At 41.8% G+C, this 23,801-nt stretch overlaps 1 protein-coding gene across 2 annotated transcripts in view; it reads left to right on the top strand.

The window, feature by feature from the left end:
- The window catches only part of MKLN1 (muskelin 1), a 306,710-nt gene that overhangs the window by 13,255 nt on the left and 269,654 nt on the right, over window positions 1–23,801 (top strand). The window contains exon 2 of one of the 2 annotated variants that reach the window (XM_081147023.1): window positions 8,689–8,773. The exons of the other annotated variant lie outside the window; for it this stretch is intronic. The gene's annotated coding sequence lies outside the window, so the exon portion shown is untranslated. The remainder of the gene's footprint in view (window positions 1–8,688; window positions 8,774–23,801) is intronic. 2 annotated transcript variants of the gene reach the window in all.

The following is a 23,801-nucleotide window of genomic DNA, read 5'->3' as shown; positions in this document are numbered from 1 at the left end:
CAAGGTGAATGATGAAAGAGTAAGCAAGAACTTCACATTTTTAGATTTTTTATTGACTTTTAGAGAGAGAGGGAGAGAAACTGATGTGAGAGTCAGCTGCCTCCTGCACGCCCCCTACTGGGGATGTCGCCCACAACCTGGCATGTGCCCTGACCGGGAATCGAACCAGCAACTTTTTGGTGCACGGGATGACACCCAAGCAACTAAGCCACACCGGCCAGGGCAAGAACTTCACATTTTAAACAAGTTTCAAACCTTCTGATCCACATAAACTACATCCTGGGATACAAAAAGAACTTCCAGATATTATCATAGGCAGGCTATGAGGAACCACTGAGGATAGGAGACATACCCTATGGCTGGAATTAGATATAACAATTTTTAGGAAAAGAAAAGCTGGACTCCAGAACCCACACTGATAAGTTTAATTTACTTAGGAAGAGAAAGTTGTTATCAACAGGAGGCAGCATGGGTTCACTTAAGTCCTTCCAAAGGCCACTCATTGTCCTTGCCCCCCCTTCTCTCCCCCCCCCCCCCCATATACTTACATCATGTAATCGTCAGCCCCGACCTCTGAGTGCTGCTGTTCTTCCCATTACACAGAAGCTGAGTGTGAGCCCAGGGATGCCAAGCGACTCGCCCAGGACCCTACAGCGAGTCTGAAAGATTGCAGAATAGTGCTCATTCCTGACGTTGGACAGAGGTTTTCATGGGGTCCTCGTGTATATAATATAACGGAACAGGAACAGGATATTATACAATATTTTTAGTAGATGAAATGATTACACCCAGAAGTGTGGAGTGAAGAAGCATTATTTATTTACCTGGAGGTTTCTAGCGGTGATGATAATACTCACTTATTGAGTACTCATTACATGCAGAGCTCTGTGCCAGAGTACTTTCTACCTATTACTTCGGTTAAGCCTCCCCAGCAGAAACAGGCAGCTCTGATCCCCATTTTTAGATGAGAAAACCAAGGCTCAGGATGGTTAATGAACTTGCTTCCGATTAGGCAGTTAGTAAGTAGTAAGTAGAAAAGCTGAGGTTTGTCGCAGAAAGTCTGCTTAAGAGCCCTTAGGCTTAACTGTTATAGTAAAGGGTGTTCTTGTGACCCTTGGCTCCTGTTCTGCTCAACTTGTTTTTCTTTTTCATTAAAAGGAAGGTTTCTTAATCCTGAGTAATGACTTAAAAGGCGTATTTCTGCTAAGAATACAAAGCTGAGAACAGAAGAAGGAAAGCAAGAGAACTGGCATTTATCGAGCTCTTCTGATATATTAGGCGCTGCACTGCCCTCCTCTCATGTCATTACACTTTGTGATATAAATTTCGTTATCCCTATTTTCACTGATAAGCAAGTTGAGGCAGAGAGAGGTCCTGACACGTCCAAGGTCACGGGGCTACACAACAGAATCAAAACTTGAATTTACATCTGCCTGACTCTAAGACCTTACTCGATTTACTATTGGCTGATAACAATCGAATGGAAAAGTATAGCATTTAGTGGGGGGAAATGCAAAATCCTGCTATTGGCCTTCAAAAGTCACTGGTATAAAATGAACATTGGGAGATTAGTCCATGTCTCAAGTGCAAAAGGTCTCAGGATCTGGGTTGATTGTGGCATACCAGAAGTCAGTGGCATTACTGTCAGAGCACTCCTGCCATCGAGGATGGCATTTCAGAAGAGCTGGGTCCCGGAAAAGGGCAGGAATGGTCCTACTCGTTTGTGCATCGCTTATACCAGATGAGGAGAATCGCAGTGAATCCTGATGCTACCTTGTAAAAAGGGACAGGCTAGGCTACGGATCTCCAGAGGAGAGCAGCCAGCTGCTAACAAAATATATACACACATACATGCAGGTAGACATACATAAAGATTGGATTATTTCACAAAAGTTAAACAAGTGACAAAACCCAAGAGGTAGCTGAAAACCGTCTTCAGTTAGCTGAAGGACTGCCATGTGGAAGAAATTCTTTGTATATTGTATGTGGCTCCGGAGGACAGGGAACTGTGGCTAGAGGGAGGCAGATTCTGGCCAGTAAGTGAGAAACCAAACTGTCATTGTGCCTTGCATATCTTTTTAGGCTCTGAAATACGAAGCCCAATGCTTCCGACAAAGCAGACACTCAACAGGTATTTATCGAACTGAATTAGATGAACAATTGTTATTGTTATTCAAAAATGCAACACGGTTGTCCAACTCCACCTTCTTCCAAGCCATTCCCTGCGTCCCCCACAGCCAAACACCAAAGAGAAAGCTTCACTCAGTCCATCCCAGCCTGACTTCTAACTCTAGAAACTGCGCTCTTCAGATTTCATTACCAAACCGAATCTCGTCGCTCATCCTACTCCAGGGATGAGTGCTGGTCATTTCTTCTTTGCAGGTCTCTTCTCCTTTACTGGCAGACCTCACTCTGCCCCTTTCTCCTGCTACCTCGGGGACTGCTCCTGCCCAGACCCCTGTCTAATCAATAACTGTGTCATCAGTGCCACTTCTAAATCGCCTTTGGATCTGTCACTACTTTTCATCCCACTGCTGCTGTGCTGATCCAAACCTTAACCCCTCCCTTAGACCAGTACAGTGGCCTGATTGGCTTTCCTGGCTGGAGTCTCCCCTGACTCTAGTCCAGTCTCCATCCTGCTGCAAATGTTTTATTTTTTAATATGAATGGTCACTTGTCTGTCCTATTTAAGAATCTCTTATAATTACTTGTTGTCTTCAGTATAAAGTCCAGATTCCTTAGCTGTAAGTCAAGGGTCTTTTCTGTATGGTTACAACTTACCTCTTCGGCCACTTTTAGCCCGCACCAGATTTTCCCTCTTTGAACACAGTTGGCCTTTTCACACCTTTGTGCCTTTTTTCCTCTGATTGCCCTAACAATCATGTCCCCTTGGCCAGTTCATCTCCTCCTTCAGTGCCCAATCCAAATTTCAGCACTCTAGTTAAAGAACCCTCTTCAGCTCCCAAGTCAGAACTGGATGGGCACTTGTAGATGGCCATGCCCAAGGGTGCCCCCAACATCCGAAATTAGGAAGGACCCAGCATTAGAGACTTAGAAGGAACAAGCAGTGAGGGAGGAGAAAAACCAGTGTGGTGTCAAGTAGCCAAGTGAGGAAAATGTTTCAATGAGAAGGGAGTGATCGTTGGTGCCAAGAAGCTGCTGAGAGGGCAGGAAGATGGGGATGGACACTGGCCATCGGATTTGACAAATAGAGGTCATTGCAGCCTTCACAGGTGTTTCCAATGAAGTAATGGCAGACGCAAGGCTGATTGGGTTGGCTTCAAGACAGTCAGAAATGAGAAACTTGATGTTTGAATGGGTGACATATTGGATAACTGAAAAAATGATGTCCTAGGATTCTGTAATTGGTCAAGAACCAAAACAGATGAGTTATTTTGAACTCTTAGAGTTCTGAACTCTGAAAATTTTCCAGATAGAAATCTAGACGCAATTTAGTGATGCAAAGCTTTTTTAAAATTTGTATTGACTTTAGAAAGAGAGAGAAACATCGATTCGTTATTCCTCCTATTTACACATTCATTGGTTACTTCTTGTATGTGCTTTGACCAGAGAACGAGCCCACAACCTTGGTGTATCAGGACGACACACTAACCCACCGAGCCACCCGGCCAGGACGCAGAGCTTTTCTTAAGAGACAAGAGCATTCAAAGTAGGACTTTCAAGCCAGTAGGGTTAGTCTGGGGGAAGGTTCTGTGTGAGCTGTCTAGTGGTTGCGTTTTATCCTGTGACCCAGTTCATAAGGGCCTTCATGCAGGACTTCTGAGAGGCTTCAGAGAAGAGCTGCTCCTGCAGGGACTTGGGTGGAGAATTTTCAGAGCCTATTTCCAAACACCTCTTGCTAGTGTGTGGGGGCGCTAAGAAGCCTATAAGGCAGGCTCCCATTATTTCGAGTCTGGGCACCAAGTATGAATGGTTGGAAAGAGGTGAACAGGAAATATTTGACCCATCCAACACACTGCATTTGAAAATGTTGTATTTAGAAGTATTTCTACACAAATTTTTTATACTGAAATAATAATAGAGATGGGCTAAGTGACCACCTATATTTGATAACTAGGTTGGCTGTTCTTACCTGTCACCCCCTGGAGTAGGACAGTAATGAAATATGAAGAATACAGGTCTTGGGTAGACCAGACCCAAGTTTTGATTGTGTGCTGTTTCCTATGTGACATTCCTCAAACACGGTTTCAAAAGGCACATGGGTGCCTGGAATACACAGCTCCCCTTCCTCCTGGCATGCTCGGATCGAGGAGCGCCTCCTCTAGGCCTTCTTCACCCCCTCAGACAGAGACCGATCCCCTGTCCCTGCTCCCAGACCGTTTTCATGTGCGGCTCCATCGCTGCTCCTACCACACTGAGCCACCGTTTACCCTTCTGGCTCCCTCATTGGGCTGTGAGTTTCCTGAAGCCAGTGATTCTGTGCTCTTCCTATTTTTATCTTTTGCATCTAGAACAGTGTTTCTGCATTTTGGGCACACAAGCAATGTTTGTTGAATGCATCCCTGAATGCTTGAGAGTGTGAATGAACGAAGTAAAGGAATACATGAAAAGATCAGAAAAGTGTTAACCCCCAAACGGAAGCTAAGACAAGCATGAAAGTGTCAATGACTTTACTTATATGCAGAACTGATGCATGTAACGGTACTTTCCAAATCCGATCGAGATAACAAGATCACGGCAGCGTAATTCATATGAACAGGAGCGTGATACACGCATCGACTGGTAATACTTGTGGCACGAGATGGTGAGGATGGTGCCAATTAAAACCAGAGTTGGGTGGTAGGAATTCACTGCTTTGGATTTAGATTTGGGAGAGAGGTTTGATCTGCTGAGCACATGAACATTTTGGTCTTAGTTATTTCTCTTAAGCAAGGTTTTTTTTCATTTTAAAATTTAAGGGTAAGATACACCGTAATAGACATGTTTATCGAAAACATGGCCTCACTGTAAAAAAAGAAAACAAACAGCTATTGCACCTCTAAAATGGAAGTTACATTGAACCAGCTATTTTATTCCCACATGCCTCAGTTTCTTTCATGCAAATATGTAAAATGATAATAGCCCTTACTAGTATTTTCACTATAAAAGTGTTGTTACTGTAAATTAGATAGTATAAAATGGGTCGTGATATCTTCTTTGAAAGACAAGCACTATGTGCAAATGAGGTATTATTACTCAGTTTTTCCTTTTCGGTCTCCTTAAATGAGAATTAGATGAAAACTCTGCTTCAAGCACTATCCGTGGGTAAATGATTATTGACTTGAGTGGAAAAAAAAAAAGTCTTCAGCTGTAAACTCAGTCTGTGCAGCTTAGCTAGTCTATGCACAAGACAAAATATTGTATTTATCTGTGATGTTTACCACTCTTCTTTATCTCCTCTGTGCTCTAATCACAAACTGAAGACAGCTAAGCCTTTCAGTTCAGTGACAGTGTGCATTTTGGAGAACATAAATATCCTGGGATGATTACAAGTTAGAAATAACGTTTCAAGGAATCAAGCCATGCGGTTTGTTTTGTTATTGATTTAGGGCCTGAGGGAACCGTGTCGGGCCTTTACTTCAACTCCTGGCTCTTAGGCTGGGGCTAGCTGTCACCGCAACCTTTCCAATTAGTCACTGCCGGTGCTGCTGTGCTCCCCATGAGCACTACCCAAGCCAGAGCTCTCCTGTCTTCTGGAAATACAAGGTTGAGATGGCAGGAGAGGGGTCGTGAAAATAAGGCTTTGGGAATTGTTGTGAATGCCAGAAACTTTACTTTGTGTCATGAGGGCGTGAGAACTGAAAGCACGGTGGAAGGATTCAGGGTGACAGACTGGTGTAAGGATAGACGCCCCTGTCCCGCATAACTGCACCTGGCCTCCGAGTATGTGTGACACCTTCAGCCCATTTCTAGTGCTTGGTCCCCGCCCTCCCTTTCCTGCAGCCCCTCGCAGTGTTCATGCTTTGCGTCCTGACTCCCCTTCACTCCTTAGGACTGACCTTCAGCGCTGCTTGCACTGTGGTCACCTCTTTCCCACCTGACCCATTTATTTTGGCCTCTGGGTTTTGCTCTCAGAGAGGACCCCCGACTGGGTCGTTAGTTGCCTGGCCAGGTGTGGGGCCAGGTGCCTGCTCCAGTCCCCAAGGTGACCACACTCCTCCTCCCTCCCTCCAGCCGGCCCAGTGCAGGAGCTGTGGCCGTAGGGGAGCGATGATGACAAAGCGACAATCGTTTCTGACCAGGTTTCAGCTGTGAAGCTCATTTCGCTGGTGGGCTGCTCAGGCCTGCGGTCACTCACCGCGGGGGGCCTCAGGCCGGGAAGCCTGCGGGGCCTTAGAGACCTAGCGAAGGGGTGAGTGACAAGGGGACTTCGGAGGAGAGCACGAAAGGCAGATCTGGTTGCCTCCAGTTTCCGCCACGTGCAGCGCTGGCTGTGGGACCCCGTCCAACGCACAGGCCGTGTAGTCAATTCAACCAATGTGAAGGTGGCGAGGAGCCTTCATGGTGGCCCGTTTTCCCAGTGTTGGAAAGAAGACATTATCTCCTTTTTTGTTTTAATTTTTAAATTTTATTTTTGTTTAAAATATTACAGATGTCCCTTTTTCTCCCCAATGACCCGTTCCACCCCATCCCATCCCCCTCCCCAGTCCCTCTCCCTATCATAGTATCTTCTATTTTTAAGGCAAACTTTTAAAAACAGTCGTCTACATTCATTGCTTCTGTTTGTTCAACTCGCTGTGACCTGGCTCCTGCCTCCGCTGACCCTGCTTCTGCCCAGCAGGCCAAACGTCTTCTTGGTGCTCACCCCATGGTACCTCCCAGGTTCTTCCTACCTGATTTCTTGACAGCACCTGCCTTTGTTGGCCACAGTCTCCTTGGAACGGGCCTTCCCCGTGTCCTCTGTGGCACCTCACACGTCTTGTTCCCTCCTATCCCCCTGGCGGCGCCTTCTCACGCTCTCCTTTGGGGCCCATCCTTTAAACTTCAGTGTTCCTCTGGGTTCCCTCCTGGGCCCCTTTCTGCCCCCTGACATTCACCCCGCGTGTCTCTCTCATCCCTCTGGCTTCTGTCGTTGCCTGTCGTGTGCTGGTGATTCCCAAACCTGTATCCTCAGGCTTCTAGATCACACCGCCTACTGTTACCCTGCGAATGCTCCCCGGGACCGCACCAAACATAACCCAGGCTGAACCTGTCCCCTTCACCCCAAACCTCCTCTATTCTGTGTTTGTATTTTTACTGTCTCAGTGAGTGATAGCATTGTCCGCACAGCTGTTCAAGTAAAAAGTCTGAGCAGCAGTCTTGACTTCATTCCCTTTAAAATTCAAACATTCAAGCAATCACAAATTTCAACAGACTCTACCTCCTCTGTGACATGGCTTGTAAGGCTGTGAATAATTTGGTCCCATGGGCCTTCCAGGCTCATCTCTGACCACTTTGCCTCAGCAGAGTGATTTTCAGGGCTCAGACGCACAGCATGCAGTCGTTTCTGTCACCTCTGAAACCCGCACCCACTGAAAGACACCTGCCTCACCTCTTTATTGGACGGACCCTGTGCATCTTGTAAATCTTCATGTAGAAGCCACGAACTTCCAATGCTTCCAAAGTCTGGATTAGGTGACCCTCTTAGAGCTCTGGGTGCTTTTCTCTCCATAACACACTGTTTTCTCAGAGCTGCCTTCTCAGGCTACTATAAGGTCCCTGTAAGCAGGGACCATAGTTTTCCTAGTCACCTTTGCATTCTGAGCACCAACAAAGTATATGGTATAAAAGAGATGCTCAATGACAATGAATGAATATAAATGTTAAACTGTCAAGATACGGAAGCAACCTAAGTGCCCATCCATAGATGGTTGGCTGAAGAAGATGTGGCACATATATACAATGGGATACTACTCAGCCATAAAAAGGAATGAAATCTTACCATTTGCGACAACATGGATGGACCTAGAAGGTGTTATGCTCACTGAAGTCAGTCAGACAGAGAAACAAATGCCATATGATTTCACTTACATGTGGAATCTAAAAACAAACCAAAAAATGAGCAAACAAAACAGAAATAGACTCAGAGATACAGAGAACAAACCGATGGTTGCCAGATGGGAGATGGGTTGGGAGGAGCTAGATTAAAAAAGGTGAGGGATTCAGAAGAACAGATTGGCAGTTACAGAATAGTCATGGGGTGTAAAGTACAGCACAGGGAAGATAGTCAATAATATTGTAGTCAATAATATTGTAATAACTATGTATGATTTCCAGTGGGCACTAAACTTATTGGGGGGATCACTTTGTAAATTATATACATGTACACCTGAAACTAATATAAAATAATATTAAATGTGAACTGCAATTGGAAAAAAGCTTCATAGTGAGAATATAAAATAAATTTCCAGTCAGAGGGTACAATTAGGATTTTACTAAACAAAGATTTATCAAGTCCCTCTAACATGAAAAAGATTTGAAAATTATCTAAAACTATAGGGTGTTCAAATTACACACTTTGAATAATTATAAAGGCAATGTTTATTAAAATACATTTCATTTCAAAATTGAGCTATCAGCTGTTAGAGTCTATATTCATTTTTTTTGGACACTCTGTATTTAGAAGGATTTATTAAAGTAAGAATCACGAGCAGAGAGTAGCTAATAGAAGTAGATTTCAAATCTGTCCCTTACGGGCTTCTTTTCCAGAGTTCAGTATCCATCCTCTTGACTTTCCATAAACGATCGGATTCCTAACCCACTCCATACTTGAGAACATGGGAACTGGAATAAGGTAAGAGTTAGCTTTTCTGTTTTTTCCTCTATTATTTAGTCTGCAACCATACACTGTACGTGTAGAGCAATAATTTTACAATTCTCTCTCTGGAGTCTTCATCAGGAGGTGTGACTGCCTCCCTGCCAGCCTAGCTCGTCTCACAATGTTTGAATATCCTGCGCATGTGAAGAAATGTTGTAAAGTCTCTTGAGAAATTGTGTCCTTTCAAATTTTCTTTTTTATTTCATGACTATTTAAATTCTTCATTATTAATCTCTCAATTTGTCTTCCCCATATGACTACACATAGAGAAAAGTGAGTTTTGAGGAATCAGAAAGACTCTGGGACACCTTTTGGGCCAGATGCCCACTAAGAATGCAGGACCTGGGCAGTGCAATCAAACTTCAAAACAGCCTTATGCTATCCATCCTGTCCATGCGCAGCCCCACTCCATCCCACAATTAACCTTCCCTAGCCCCTTACCTGCTTTAATTTTTCATTAAAAAAAAAAAACCTCAAAAAAACAAACACTTAGCCCTAGCAAGTTTCGCTCAGTGGTTAGAGCATCGGCCCTCAGACTGAAGGGTCCCAGGTTCAATTCCGGTCAAGGACATATACCTGGGTTGCAGGCTCGGTCCCCAGCCCCGGCTGGGACACATGCCAGGGGCAAATCAATGTTTCTCTCTCTCTCTTCTGCTCTTTCTAAAAAAGCAATGGAAAAAATATCCTTGGGTGAAGATTAAAAACAAATACTTAGCATTATGTATTTATCTTCTTGTTTACTCTTTCTCTCTTCTACTAGACCGTAAGCTTCACGAGGGCAGGGATGATTTATTTTTTTATCACTATATACTTAGCACTTGGCACATGGTAGGCACTCAATAAATATTTGTTGATTAAATAAATGAAGTCTTTAAAAAAAATTTAAGATTCTGATGCACATGTAGATCTCTAGGGATCTATGCAAGTCTGGTGTGCAGGCTTGTCACCCTTTAATGTTTTCCTGGTGATGATGATAACATTGATGGCTTGCTGAACAAATCTAGAGATGACACAGAACTAGAAAGAATAACAAATAAGTTGGATGATACAGTCCAGATTCCCCTCCCCTGCAAATCCCGCAAAATGTCATAATGAATCACATTTCACAATATGAAGTCAATGGGGACAAACAGAAAGTACTCAAAGATCACAAAATTCAATTTATACAAGTACAGGTAGAGGGTGGGATGGCCTCTAATTGCTCACATAGGAAGGTTTAGTCTCCTGCTAATTATGAGTCGATGATGAATCAGCACAGTCTGATATAACTTACAAAAAAGTCAGTCTCTTGTAGTAATAGAACTATAGTGTTCAGGTGGGAAAGGTTCTCTAGTACTCACTGGTGAGCAGGCCACACTTGCTCTGGTTTATGAATTCCGATCTTCAGCCTCTAAGAAAGACACTGAGAAACAAAAGATTTTTCAAGAAGAGTAAAAACGGATAATAAAGGACCTGGTCATCGGTGTCATCTCAGAAATGACTCAAGGAGCTAAGGTTGTATGAGGGGTGTGAGGAGGAGGGTGGTAGCTAGGGCCTTCCTACAGAGGAGAGATTAGATTTTTTCTGGGTAGTCCCAAGTGAAAGATCAAGGGCGCATGAGTGAAAGATGTTAGCATGTATATATTATAACCCACTAGGGTTTTCAACAATTAGAATCTCCCAGCAATCAAGTGGACAATTGCCAGAGGTTGTAAGTTCCCTGACGCTGGTGGTATTCAAGCAGAAGCTGGGCGTTCATGCCCCACTCGCTGAATATACTTGCGATGGGAGTGCAAACACTGGGGTACTGGACTGCGTTCATCACAGTAGCGAGCACATGTGAGTGCTTATTACTTGGTAGGTACTAGGAAAAGCAACTAATGTGGGTTGCTATTTTTAACACTCATCAATCCTACTGGCTCCATCTTACTGATGAGAAAAGTAAGGTTTAAAGAGGTTAAGGGACTTATCCAAGGTCTTATACCTTGTAAAAAACAGAGCAAGAATTTGAATGTAGGCAGTCAGATCCCTGACCTTTATTATTCTGTAAGGGTTCCCACTTGTAAAACACCATTTTGTTCCCATCCTGAGACTCTGTTTGAAGTAATCAAACCAAGGAGCTTATTGATCTCCAGTCATAAATGATTCTATAGTAAATGGTCCTTCCGATACGGTATGCGGGAATTAAATTAGCCTGGGCATTTGTCACTGTGGTACACTATATGGAGCCCAGCATAGGATCCCGCACACAATACATGCTCAGTAATTATTTATTAAGTAAATAGAATGATTGGAGCCCAGCGATGTGGCTCAGTGGTTGAGCGGTGACCCACGTACTAACCGGCTTCGGTTCGATTCCCCCTGGGGTTGCGGGCTGGATCCCGGGTGGGGGGCGTGCAGGAGGCAGCCGATTGGTGTCGTTTCTCTCTCATCGATGTTTCTATCTCTCTCCCTCTCCCTTCCTCTCTCTCTAAAATCAATAAAGACACTTTTTAAAAAAAGAAAAAAGAATGAGTGGATGCAACCACACAAACTGCCAGTTGAAATGACAGACTCTCAATATGCTGTGGCTGAGGAAAATCGAGCGCATTTTTGGGTGGTCTGTCGAGGGCACTTGGCAGGAACTGATAATCCATCACTCTTGGTAAATGCCTTGACAATTCCTGCTCAGCCGTTTGGACAACATTCATTTAAACAAATATTTATTGAGTGCCTGTCCTGTACCAAGTATGTCCAATGTGCTGAGGGTGCAGAGGTAAATCAGAGGATGCACCGTTAGTGGGGGGAATGGACAAGTAAGCAGATTCTTATGACACAGTGTGACGAGTGCTATGGTGGGGGGGCGGTTAAGTATTATGGAAGCACAGAGCAGAAAGGAACTAATTCTAGTTGGCTGAAAGAGTTGTCTAATACTCGATTCTGTTTTTAAAATGACTGCCACATGCGTTGTATGAGTTTATTTGGTCGTCATGAAGACCATGTGAACTTGGGATCCCGTTTTGTACAGAAGAAGAAATCGCCTCGTTAGGTGAGGTGAGGTTAGGTGAGTTCCCCAAGGTCAGGTGAGTTCCCCAAGGTTGTGCAGCTAGTAATAATAATTGCTCGCATTTATTGAATGCTTAGGATACCTGAGGCTCTGTTCTAAGGCCTATTAGGACATTTAATCTTCACAGCAATTCTACGAGGTCATTATTGATACGATCGCCGTTTTACAAATGAGAAAACCGAGTCACAAGATTCAAATAACTTGCCTAGAGTCACGTAGCTGGAGAGCGGTTTTAGCAGACACACGCTTACCCACCGCACTAAATTGCCTTTAACTTGTGCCCTGAAGAGCTGGAACTCACACTCGGATGCTGACTCCAGGTTCAGCTTCCTTTTTTTTTTTTTAATCTTCACCTGAGGATATTTTTTCCATTGCTTTTCAGAGGGTGGAAGGGACAGAGAGAAAGAGAGAGAGAAACATCGATGTGAGAGGGACACATCGATTGGCTGCCTCCCGCACGCACCCCTACGGGGGCCGGGGATCGAGCCTGCAACCGAGGTGCATGCCCTTGGCCGGAATCGAACCCGGGGACCCCTCAGTCCAACGCTCTAGCCCCTGAACCAAACCAGCTAGGGCTCAGCTTCCTTTTGAGGACCTTGCTTTTAGCAATATTGCATCCAAATGAAAAGAAATGGTGTGTGCGTGGATACAAGGAGAGGCTGTGTCGGTCGGGCGTCCAGGGAAGTGCTAGGGAGAGGCCCGGTAAAATCTAGATTACGCATTAGCTGTGGACGCGGGGCTTTTCGGGGCAGCCAGAACTTGGCCTGTTCTCCAGATCAGCAGTCTGGGCCCTGAGGTCTATGATTTGTTACTCATGGGACCAAGCCACCAACACTTACTCTGCAGCCTTTTAAAATCTAGTTTAAACTTTTCTAAAAGAAGACAAGATGGAAAACATTAAGAATGAAACAAGTTAAATGCAGCCCCTTATATATAAGCAAGAGCGGAGATCCAGAAAAGGAGAAGTGAGGCACATAGTTGCTTAAATTGTCTCAGCTTTCTCTCCGTAATAAAAATTCTTGGATTGAAAGCTAGTTCGATCTAATGTTATTGTGCCTTAATAATTAAGTTGAGTTGGCTCTGTGGCAAATCTGAGAAAGAACTGGTTATTAAAATGAGTGAACTAGAATACCCTTCCCTCAGTACTTATGACTTCAGCTAATGTGGACATGACCTATGTGATCAAACCTACCGCTTTTTAAAGACATCCATCTCCCATAAATTTTGGAAATTTGGTAATTTTAAAATCAACTACAAGCTGGGATTTCTGTGGTAGGTGGAGAGGCAGGAAAGGTCAATGCTCTTCGGCATTCTTTCCTTCAAAGCAGGTGGCGTTTCTTGGTTTTTAGAGTTTTGTCCTTTGTAGAGACCTGGTAGATTCAACTCATTAACTTGGCCTTTGTGTTTATGGATTTCTGTTTCCTTGGCTTCAGGTCCTTGGAAACATTTGTTTTGATGGTGGCAGGAGAGTTAGTCATGTTTTATTTTTGTTGTTCCTATTTATTTTTAAGATCCTTCAGTTCAAGTCTACTTCCAAAGTATTGTGTAACTGTATTTATGTCTCCACAAATAAAATATTACAGTAGTAACTTCTAGCACAACTTTATGGGAATAGTTAATAATTTGATTCCTATCGGATGCCCATCAGAATGATTCTGTAGCATTAGAAACTAGAACAAGGGTATGCCTTGGAAAATTATGTTGAAATTTATAGTTGGACTTAGCATTTAACATGTGAAATTTCAAGTTTCTTAGATCAACTATTTTTGAGTTACCAAACGGCCAAATTCTTATAAACATATTTCTCCTTTCCATCACTGAGTCAACAAAAGCTGGAAAATTCTCTTCTCACATGTTCCATTCTTTAACTCAGCCTGAAGGTAAATTGCTTTTTAAAAACCACATCCCAAACAAACAGTTTTTCATGAAGTTATGAGTAAATGAATAGAGTGGGTCCTACTGGCATTTGGGATGTACGTCTAATTAGACCTCTCGGTATTTCAAACATATAATTTACTGAAGTTGAGGTTTTTAATTCTTAGCTTGGAGCCCATTGGGATGAAACAAGTGACCCTTGATGGAAATATGTCAAGAGTCAACTTTCTCGGGTTGACTTTTAGTTTGCTGGTCACCAGATCGAAACACTGTTTATTCCCAGGCTTAAAGATGCCTGAACCTTCTTCGGTTTGTTAAAAGATCAAGGCAGAAAGCTCGCTCTGCTTTGCCGCTGTGAGGAACAGACTGCTCCGTCCCTCCTCGATGGGCTTCTTCATGAGAGAGGCTGTCTCAGCTGTAGCATCCTTGCTGCGTGTGAAGCACACCGCACGCCCTGTGCATCTTCCAGTGTGGGGGGCAGAGAGCCCCAACTTTACACCGAGACAGATGACTGCCGGCCTCTGAACAGAATTCACACACTTTCTAGTGCAGAGCTCGTTAGGCACCAAGGACTGCTACAGACACTCTCAATCACCAATATTCATAAACTCAAAAGAGGTGGCAGGAGATCTGCAATCGACTAGATTATTGTGTGATCTTGAGCAAGCAACTTGACCTCTCTCCAAAATAACTATTTCACAGGGCTATTGTTCGTAATAAATAATGAGATTGCATACGAAAATACTTAGCATAAAACCTGGCCCATAGTTGCGAGTGCAGACTGAATTTAGGGGAAGCGTGTAACAATCGATTCATGGAGCCTCAAATGGACAGATGGGCCCAAATCCACATTATCTGCCCTCAGCCATCTTTTAAATCAGAAATTTCACTTCCAAATGAATAACTACATTTACCAATAATTTTGTTTTAAAGTCTACATTCAGAACAAAATGGTTTTTTTCTTTATTTTATTTCTTTTCCATCACCATTTATCCCCCCATACCCTCTTCCAGCCCGTGTCCGTGTCCATGAGCTCTTGGTCTCTCTTTTTTCCTTTTTGGCTCAATCCCATGATAATCTGTTAACATGTTTCATAACAAGAGCTGACTATGGTTTCTTTAGGAGAAAACTACTTGTGAACAAAGAAGGAAAATTGGATAAATTCATTTCAAAGTAAATGAAGAAGGGGCAGTTATCTGATTAAAGATTCAGATGATGATATAATTATATGTCCATGTGTAATTATAAACATACTTGTTTTTATAACTTAGTTTAAAATTTTTACTGATCTTAAAAGGACGAATTTTCTCGTAGTTGAATGACAAACCCTGCAGTACCACTATTAACTATTAACATGCTAAAAACACCATTAACTGTCTTTTTCTTGACTTGCATCTACTCTCATGGCCTTATATTTATTTCAGCGAGATAAAAGGAGTTATTTAAACTTCTGTTCTCTCTGCATATCAGAAAGCAGGAGACATAAGCATTCACCCGACCCACTTAACTGTGAAAAAAGGACTCTCCCAAGTTGCCAGGAACTAACACTGTAGTAAAATTACAAGAAAATTGTGTTAAGAAACCTCTCATCTACAAGTTGTTTGACTGAAACCTGAGGTGCTGAATTTCAGCACAAAGGTGACTTTGGAGGAGAAAGTTTGTGCCAAACTGGGTCAGTTGTTTTTCTGTTATGTAAGGAGGAAGGGAAAAATTAACTGTTTACTCCTAAGCTATGATTTTAAGATTATTCTGTTACATTAAACGACAGAATTTCCAAACCTCAAACTTTGCTTTAGAGTTACAGTTTCATAAACTAGTATCTGTACCCACTCAAAACGAAATATAATGAAATATTAAATAATTCGCCTTGCCCGATTATATTTAAAGCATAGAAAGTAATTTTATTCACTGTGTCAGAAGTGAATTCTAGTCAAATTGTGAAAATGGTATTGTTAAACAGCTAAAAGAATTTTCTTTTTAAATAGCTTTTTCCTGATTATAAAGAATATGATTTCACTTATATATGGGATCTAAAAAAAAACAAAATAAATGAGTAAGCAAAATAAAACAGAAACAGATCCACAGATAAAGAGAATGAGCTGACGGTTGCCAAATGGGAGGGAGTAAGGGGAAAGGAATAAAAAAATTTTTTAAATTAAAAAAAAAAAGAAATGTGGAATCTCAGGCCACCCTAGAATCTTTTGAAGACTTAAAAAGTTCTTTTTTTTAAAAAAAAGAATACATGTGCAGTATAAAAAATATAGAATATAGAGTAAAAACAAAATAAAGATCACAAAATCACCCATAATTCTATCACCTAGAGATAATAGTCACCATTAACATTTTGTTGTATTTCCTTATAGTGGGAGTTTACACACACACACACACACACACACACACACACAAATACCCATTATGTATAAACTCATATCAATATTTTATTATAGAAAATTTTAAATATAAATAAAAGTAGACAGGGAGCATGATGAACCCCATGTGCCCATCAACCCATGATGGCCAACCCATCAATACCATCTTCCCCTCCCCACTCATTTATTTTAAAACAAATTCTAGAAATTGTATCATCTCATCCATAAATATTTCATTATGGATTCCTAAAAGATAAAGACCTTTTTAAACATATTATTACATCTGAACTAATTAATAGTAATACTTTAATAATAGGAAATATTCAGTCCATGTTCAAATTGTTAATTATCTCATAAATGCTATAATTTATATTTATAGCTTGTTTGAAGCAGGATCCAAATAAGGTTCACATACATTACTGAGCTTGGTTGATATGTCTGTTAAATCTTTTTAAATATATATGCATTTCTACTCTAATATATATATTTGCATTGCATTTGTTGAAGAAACCAAGTTGTTTGTCCAGTAGAACTTCCCACAGCCTGGATTTTTCTCATTGTGTGTTCCCAGGGTGTAGTTTAACATGTCCTTTCATCCTCTGTGTTTCTTAAAATGATCTATTGGTTTTATCGGATTCAAATTTCTCTTTTTTTGCAAGATTGCTTCACAAGGAGTTGTGTGTTTTGTCATTAGGAGGTGCATAATGTGTAATAATCTTTTCTTTCATGACATTGCCTAGGTTTATTAGTCTATTAAGGATTGCAAAATAGTGGTATGTTAACCTTATAATTTCTCGAGTTGACTTTCTGGCACGGGCCAATTGTGGCCAAATAGATGTTTTGTTATTTTGCTTTTGTTTTTTTAAATTATCGTTTGAACTCATTAATTGAAACATTGTTATTCAGTAGATCTTATTTATTATTCTTATTAATGCTGAAATTATCCATAATTGGCCTGTGGTGGCTTCTTCAAATTGGCTCCTGAATTCTTTTGACATGACCCTAGTAGTCCTTGATAGCTCCCCTGCTGTTTGTTGTGATAAGATGGTCTAGGCTCATCTCGTATAGTTCCACACAGTAAAAAATCTATATTTAAGACTTAAGTATATGTAAATATAATACAAAAACATAGGACAGAAACTATATCAGTAACAGGCCGGAAACAACCGCACATCTATTAATAGAGGGCTGGCTGAACAAAGTGTGGTCCAGCCACACAGTGGAGTCATGTGCAGTTACACAGTGGAATTAAGAATCTGCAGCCAGTGTGGCTCAGTGGTTGAGTGTCAACGCATGAACCAGGAGGTCATGGTTCGATTCATGCCTGAGCTGTAGGCTTGATCCCCAGTAGGGGGCATGCAGAAAGCACCCGATCAATGAGTGACTCTCATCATTGATGTTTCGATCTCTCCCCTCCTCTCTCTGATATCAATTAAAACATATTTAAAAATATCTTTAGATATACTTATATGGGTTGGCTTCTAGGATATATTGCAAGTAAAAAAGCAACAGAGAGAAAGTAGTCCAGGATGCTATCATTTATATAAGAATGGATATAAATATATATTTACATACAATTATATATACACACATATTTGAGTGTGTGTGTGTGTGTGTATATATATATATATATATATATATATATATATATGTGCTTATATTAAAGAACAAACAACGGAAGGATATATATTACAAAATAATAGTTACCTATAAGAGGTGGAAAGGAAAGAAGTGGAAGGGATGGTGATAGAAACTAGACTTCTTTGAATTTACCTTGTTTTATAGATTTGACTTTGAATCGTGTAAATATTTTACATAATTATAAAAATACTAATTTTAAAATGCAATTTCTAATTTTTTTAATAAAGAAGCCTAATTGTGTATCCAGTTGGCGGCATACAGAAAATTATTTTAGATCATTTTAAGAAACATTAATGTGACTACGTATCAGTAATGGGATACGCCCTAAAAACAAGAACAGCAAAACACTTTTGAACAGTTTTTGGTCCTCATATTATTGGTGGTAGTGTTGATATTGCTATTCAGGGGAATATGGGATAAGCAAGTATTAATTATGGCACATTCTAATTCTATCGTGCTCAGTGTCCTGGAGAATCAGGATTCTCAGCACAGAAGGGAGAAAATATAGATGAAAAACAGAAGAGGTTAGGTAAGAAACCCTGTAGTTTTACCTTTGAATTAGAAGTTAGTGATATAAACTTATGGTGCACATGTATATGTATAAAAATATTTCCTAGCTCCTCTGTTCACTAAAAAGACCTAGAAACAGTGACTAAACCAGTAGCACTAAGCACCCTTGGTGTCTCTACAATGACCTGGCTGAGGCAGGAAAGATGTCCACACACATATACATACATATCATAAATGTGTATGCATTCATATACACGCATATTTAATTTACTATGTGTGACATCAGATGCTTAGACATTTTTCTATTTCTGGACATTTAAGTTATTTCCAAATCTTTACAGTTATATATAATACTGCAGTAAAGCATCTGCACACTTATTTCTTTGGTACAAATTCCTGTGAGTGGAATTACCTGGTCAGAGGGTAGGAACATATTTAAGCTCTTGATTAGTGTTGTCAGATCATCTCCAGAAAGCTTCCAACAGGTTACACGCCAAGCGGCAGTGCAGGGAGTGACTGCTTCCTCCCATTCATAGTTACAGACATTTTAGACATTTGTATTGACATGTTTCTGCCAGCAGGCAGAGTCACTCCTTTTTCTCTTTTTCTTTGTTTCCCCCCTTCGGATAGTTTTGCAGAGAAACTTTCAAAATCGAGAATACCACATGGAAAAACTACACTGAAGGAACATTTTTGTGTTTCTGTTCTGAATTAATAATTGTATATCAATAATTATATAGAATGGCATGGCAAACTAAATGCATTACTTATAACTAATGTGTGGAATTGCTAATACTTCAGTTGCAAACACATAGATCATGAATGTATTAAGATACTAAGTTTTATAGCTTTTTGGTAATCTGGTAGCTACTCTTGAAATTCCTGGCGATTTTCATTGTAACCCGACAGTTGCAGAACTCATTATATGAAACTTTATTTCCCGGCCATAGTTTAGAATGGTCACTAACTTTGCCACATAAAGAAAGTAGAGTGTAGATAGAAATCATGGACTGTTAGAACTAGAGAGATCTTCAAGATCACCTGGCCCTGCCTCTTCACTTTATCTTTTGGGAAACTAAGGCCGACTGTGGCTTCCCTGAGGCCATACTGCTGATTTGTGATGAGAGTGAGAGAAAAATCCCAAGTGATTCCATACACTTGCCCTCTTCACGTTACTTCTCAGAATTAACAAAACTTGAAGGCAATATGCAAAAATAAAAATAATTGTTGTTAGGGAAATGGGATTTGGGGCATTTCCCTTTGAAATTCTATTGTTATGTTACCTTATCAATGAAAACCTGTAGAAAATAGATCAACAACAACATTATCGAATCAGATGAAAGAGCACTTCTGTTATTTGGAAGCTAGAAATTAATTGTTGTAATAGTAAGGATTTACAGCAATCAAAATACACAGCAGCTGAATGCCACACACCTACCCCACTGCAAGCACTTTACTGGCATTATCTCATTGAATCCAACACTAGTGTCAAGCACACAGAGGTTGTGTCACTTGCCCCAGGTAATCTCACGCGTGTGAGTCAGGATTGAACCTAAACAGTCGTAGTCACAGTGGCTTCTTCTGAAGTTTCAGACCTCGATGGTCCATTTCGTGGCTACTGTGAGTTGCTGCGACTGACTCTCCCCAGCTCTCTCTCTGCGAAGTCAAAGCTTCCACCTTATACGTTCATTTATTTAAATAATTCTCTCCAATTCCTTAGAGCAAAAAATTTTAGAGACAGTCCCTCCAAGCCCCTCATCTGCCCTTTGCTGTGGGACTTTTCACTCCTCCTTTATAACATGGGTATGACAGTGTCTCTCTCATTAGATTATTGAAGGATTGAATGAGGGACATGGTGTCCGTGTTTAGTAGAGTACCTGGCACACAGTAAATTCAATAAGCAATAACTGCTGTCATCAGCGGTGGTTGTCACCATCACCATTACTATCATTGTCAACATCATCATCATTATTTCTTTCTTATGGGCCATTTTTTAAAGGCAAAAACTTGCAGAAGGGGGAAACATCACCCAATGGGCTAGTGACTCATCAGTTGTTCTTCTGACAGGAGAGAGCAGAGGGGCAGGGAAGCAGGGGGAGGGAAGGGAGATACTGAAAAGAGAGGTGGGGGGCCCCCAAAGACAACTTAGAGCGGCTAGTTGGGATGAGTTTACAGAACAATCCATCTGCATGGGACCCTGTCACCTTTACCAGTTCTCCAGAGGGGCCATTAGGGACCGGGGAAGGCCGGTGTCCGGGCGGGCTGTGGACACAGATCACCTGCCCCTGCCCAGGGACTCCCAGGCTCCCAGGCCACCTGCCCGTCGGCGCTGCAGCGGTGGAAGTGGGCAAACAGCCCTGTCTAAACACTTCTGTTTACTGTGCCTGGAAATAGGCTTTTTGCCATGGAAAATTTTCCCATTGTAGCCGTAGGCACAGGACACAAATTGCACAATACAGAAGGAGTCTGAGTGAGACTCCTTGCTAACCTGTGTCCCCGCCGTGCTTCAAGGCCAGGCCGCGTGCCATTTCTGAGGAGGAATTCCCCTTTTTCTCAGGGGTAAGGTATAAAGGTGGCCTTTCTTCTGGAATCTTCCTCTGGTCACGGATTCCTGAAGTCTTACTGTTTTATGATACCGGCTTCTCCCTCAGGTCCACAGAACCTTTATTTCCGTGATTTTATTTCCCACTTTTCCTTGTTGTGAAAAGAACTTAAATGCATGGTAAAATATAAAATGGTGCAAAAGGGTATTTAGGGAAAGGTCCGTCTCACTCCCATCCTGACCCCCAGTGCCACTGGGTCCCAGAAGTAAGCCCTGTCTGATCATTCAGAGAACGTAACGGGACGCCTTCTCTGTGACCGCCACTCTCTTAGGTGCTTAGGGCTAAGTAGCAGACACACAGGTAAGATCCCTGCCTTCTGGCTGGAGTTGATGGGTCACAAACAAGATACATAAGCAAATGATCATCTAGTATATTAAAAAGTGATAAATGAACAAAATAAACTGATGAACAAAATAGATTCAGAGACACAGAAGCATGGAACAGACTGAGGGAATCTCAGAGGGAAGGCGGGGAGGGGGTGGGGAGTGAGTGGGGAGAGATTAACCAAAGAATTTCTATGCATATATGCATAACCCATGGACACACACAATAGTGTGGAGAAGGCCTGGGGGGGGGGGAATTAATGGGGTAAAAAGTGGGGAACATCTGTAATACTTTCAACAATAAAGATAAATGTTTAAATATGTGATAAATGCTACAAACAGCAATGAGCAACAAAGAGGGGTGGGGTAGAAGAATTAGGGTTGCTGAGGTGGCAATTGAACAAAGTACTGAACGAAGAGAGGAGAAGAGTTATCGTTGGAGAAAGAATGTTCCAGAAAGACGTAAAGCACCTTCAAGCCCGTTTGGCATGCTGGGGGGACAGGGTTTTAATCATTGATTTAGTTTTATTTAGAAAACACTTATAAAGTATATATATTACAGGCCAAGCATTCTTCTGAGCACTTTATATATGTTAACCTCCTTAATCCTTGCAATACACCTAGGCACTCTTATTATCATCTCCGTTGTAAAGGGAAACTGAGGCACGGAAGAGTTAGGATGTTGTTTAAAGTCACATCACAAAACTAGGTACAAAGGAATGACAGCTACAGTCTTTTAGAAAATTCTGGTGTGTTTCCATGCATTTATGTTCATGGATATGCGTATAAGCATGCGTGTCCTTGAGGTTTGTGCCTTCTTCATAAGTAATATATTTAGTGTTACAATGTAAAACAACTTTAATTTATGGGAAGGAAAGACTTGATTTATGTATACTTTAGTTAAAGATGATACCTATCAAATAATATTTGGGGCACGGGTGATCTGTTTTTAAAGGCTTACAAATAATCCCCTATCCTAGGGCTCTGGCAGTCCTTGTGTATCTGACTATGCTTCCCTGACACAACAAATCAACTTTTTAAAAAAACAACTGAGTGGTTTTAGTATATTTACTGTGTCATATAAACACTGCCATTATTTAATCCCAGAACGTTTCCATCACCCCGGAACAAAACTCCATTCCTGTTAGCGATTATTCTCAACCCTCTCCTGCACCAGCCCCTGCAAACAGGAATCTGTTTCCTGTCTCCGTGGCTTTGCCCACTGTGGACATGTCCCGTAAGCGGAATCGTGCAACATGTGGCCTTTTGGGGTTTTTTTGTGTGTTTTTTAAAATATATCTTTATTGATTTCAGAGAGAGAGGAAAGGAGAGGGAGAGAGAGAGATAGAAACATCAATGATGAGAGAGTCATCGATCGGCTGCAGCCTGCAACCCGGGCATGTGCCCTGACCGGGAATCGAACCCTGATCGCCTGGATCCTAGGTCGACGCTCAACCGCTGAGCCACGCCCGGCCGGGCAACATGTGGCCTTCTGTGACCGGCTTCTTTTACTTAGCATAATGTTTTCAAGGTTTATCCATGGTCGTAGTATGTACCAGCCTTTCGTTCCTTTATATGCCTGAGTGATATTCCACTGTACAGATACACCGAATATGTTTATACATTTATCGGCTGATGGACATTTGGGTTGTTTCCACTTCTTGGCTATTTGGATAATGCTGCTGTGTACATTCACGTGCAAGTTTTGTGTGAATATGTTTTACAGTTCTCTCGGGTACACATTAGCGAAATTGTTGGGTCCGATGGTTAACTATGTTGAACTTGTCACATCGACTCCTGAGCACAGTGTGTTGCATGGCATCTTGCTGCTTGGAAGGGGAAAACCGAGGAGCAAGCAGTTGCTGTAGCAAGCGCCCTACCTTGACCTATTTGTATGAGAAGGTGGTGTCTTGGTGGTGGTGCCTACTTCTTGGGCTTTAATGTGTCATTGGCACTCTGGGGATATGTTCTCCACGCAGATCCCGCTTTCTGTGGCCCCCTCCATGGGACACGTGGGCAGTGACCATGATGAAGTTGCCCTTGACGTAACTGAGGGCTCAGGCTTGAGTGTCTCCGGGCACCCACCCCTGCGAGCGCCAGAGACGTGAAGGTTTTGGGAACATTACGCAGTTCTCTAAGAATAATATTAATGATTATAACAGAATCCCTAACTTTTTAGGATTCACTACACACTAGGCCCCACTCTCCAGTAGGGTAGCCGCCGGCCACGTGTGCTTGACACGCAGTCATCTCAAGTTTGCCTTGTGATAAACCGTGTGTGTAAAATACACATTGGACTTCAAAGGCTTAGTACAAAAAAAGAGACTGTAGACTGTCTTACTAAGAGTTTTCCATGTTGAAATGATACTTTGGATATGTTGAGTTATGTAAAATACATTACTAAAATCAATCTCACCCGTTTCTTTTTACCTTTCTTAATGGAGCTACTAGAATATTTTAAATTACATATGTGACTCGCGTTTGCAGCTTGCATAGATATTTCTATTGGACAGCAGTTGTTCTAGACTATTCTTCACAGTAATTGGATCAGCTGGGCGACATTTTCATTCCCACACTTTGGGTGAGGAAACTGGGCCTAGAGAGCTTAAGTCAGTTTCCTCTGATCATACATCTGTGGCTTAAGGACAAATCTGTCTG

This window comes from Miniopterus schreibersii, assembly GCF_964146895.1.
Source record: "Miniopterus schreibersii genome assembly, chromosome: 9".
NCBI lineage: Eukaryota > Metazoa > Chordata > Mammalia > Chiroptera > Miniopteridae > Miniopterus > Miniopterus schreibersii.
The sequence above is the reverse complement of the archived record's forward strand: the minus strand, read 5'-3'. Positions and strand labels throughout refer to the sequence as shown.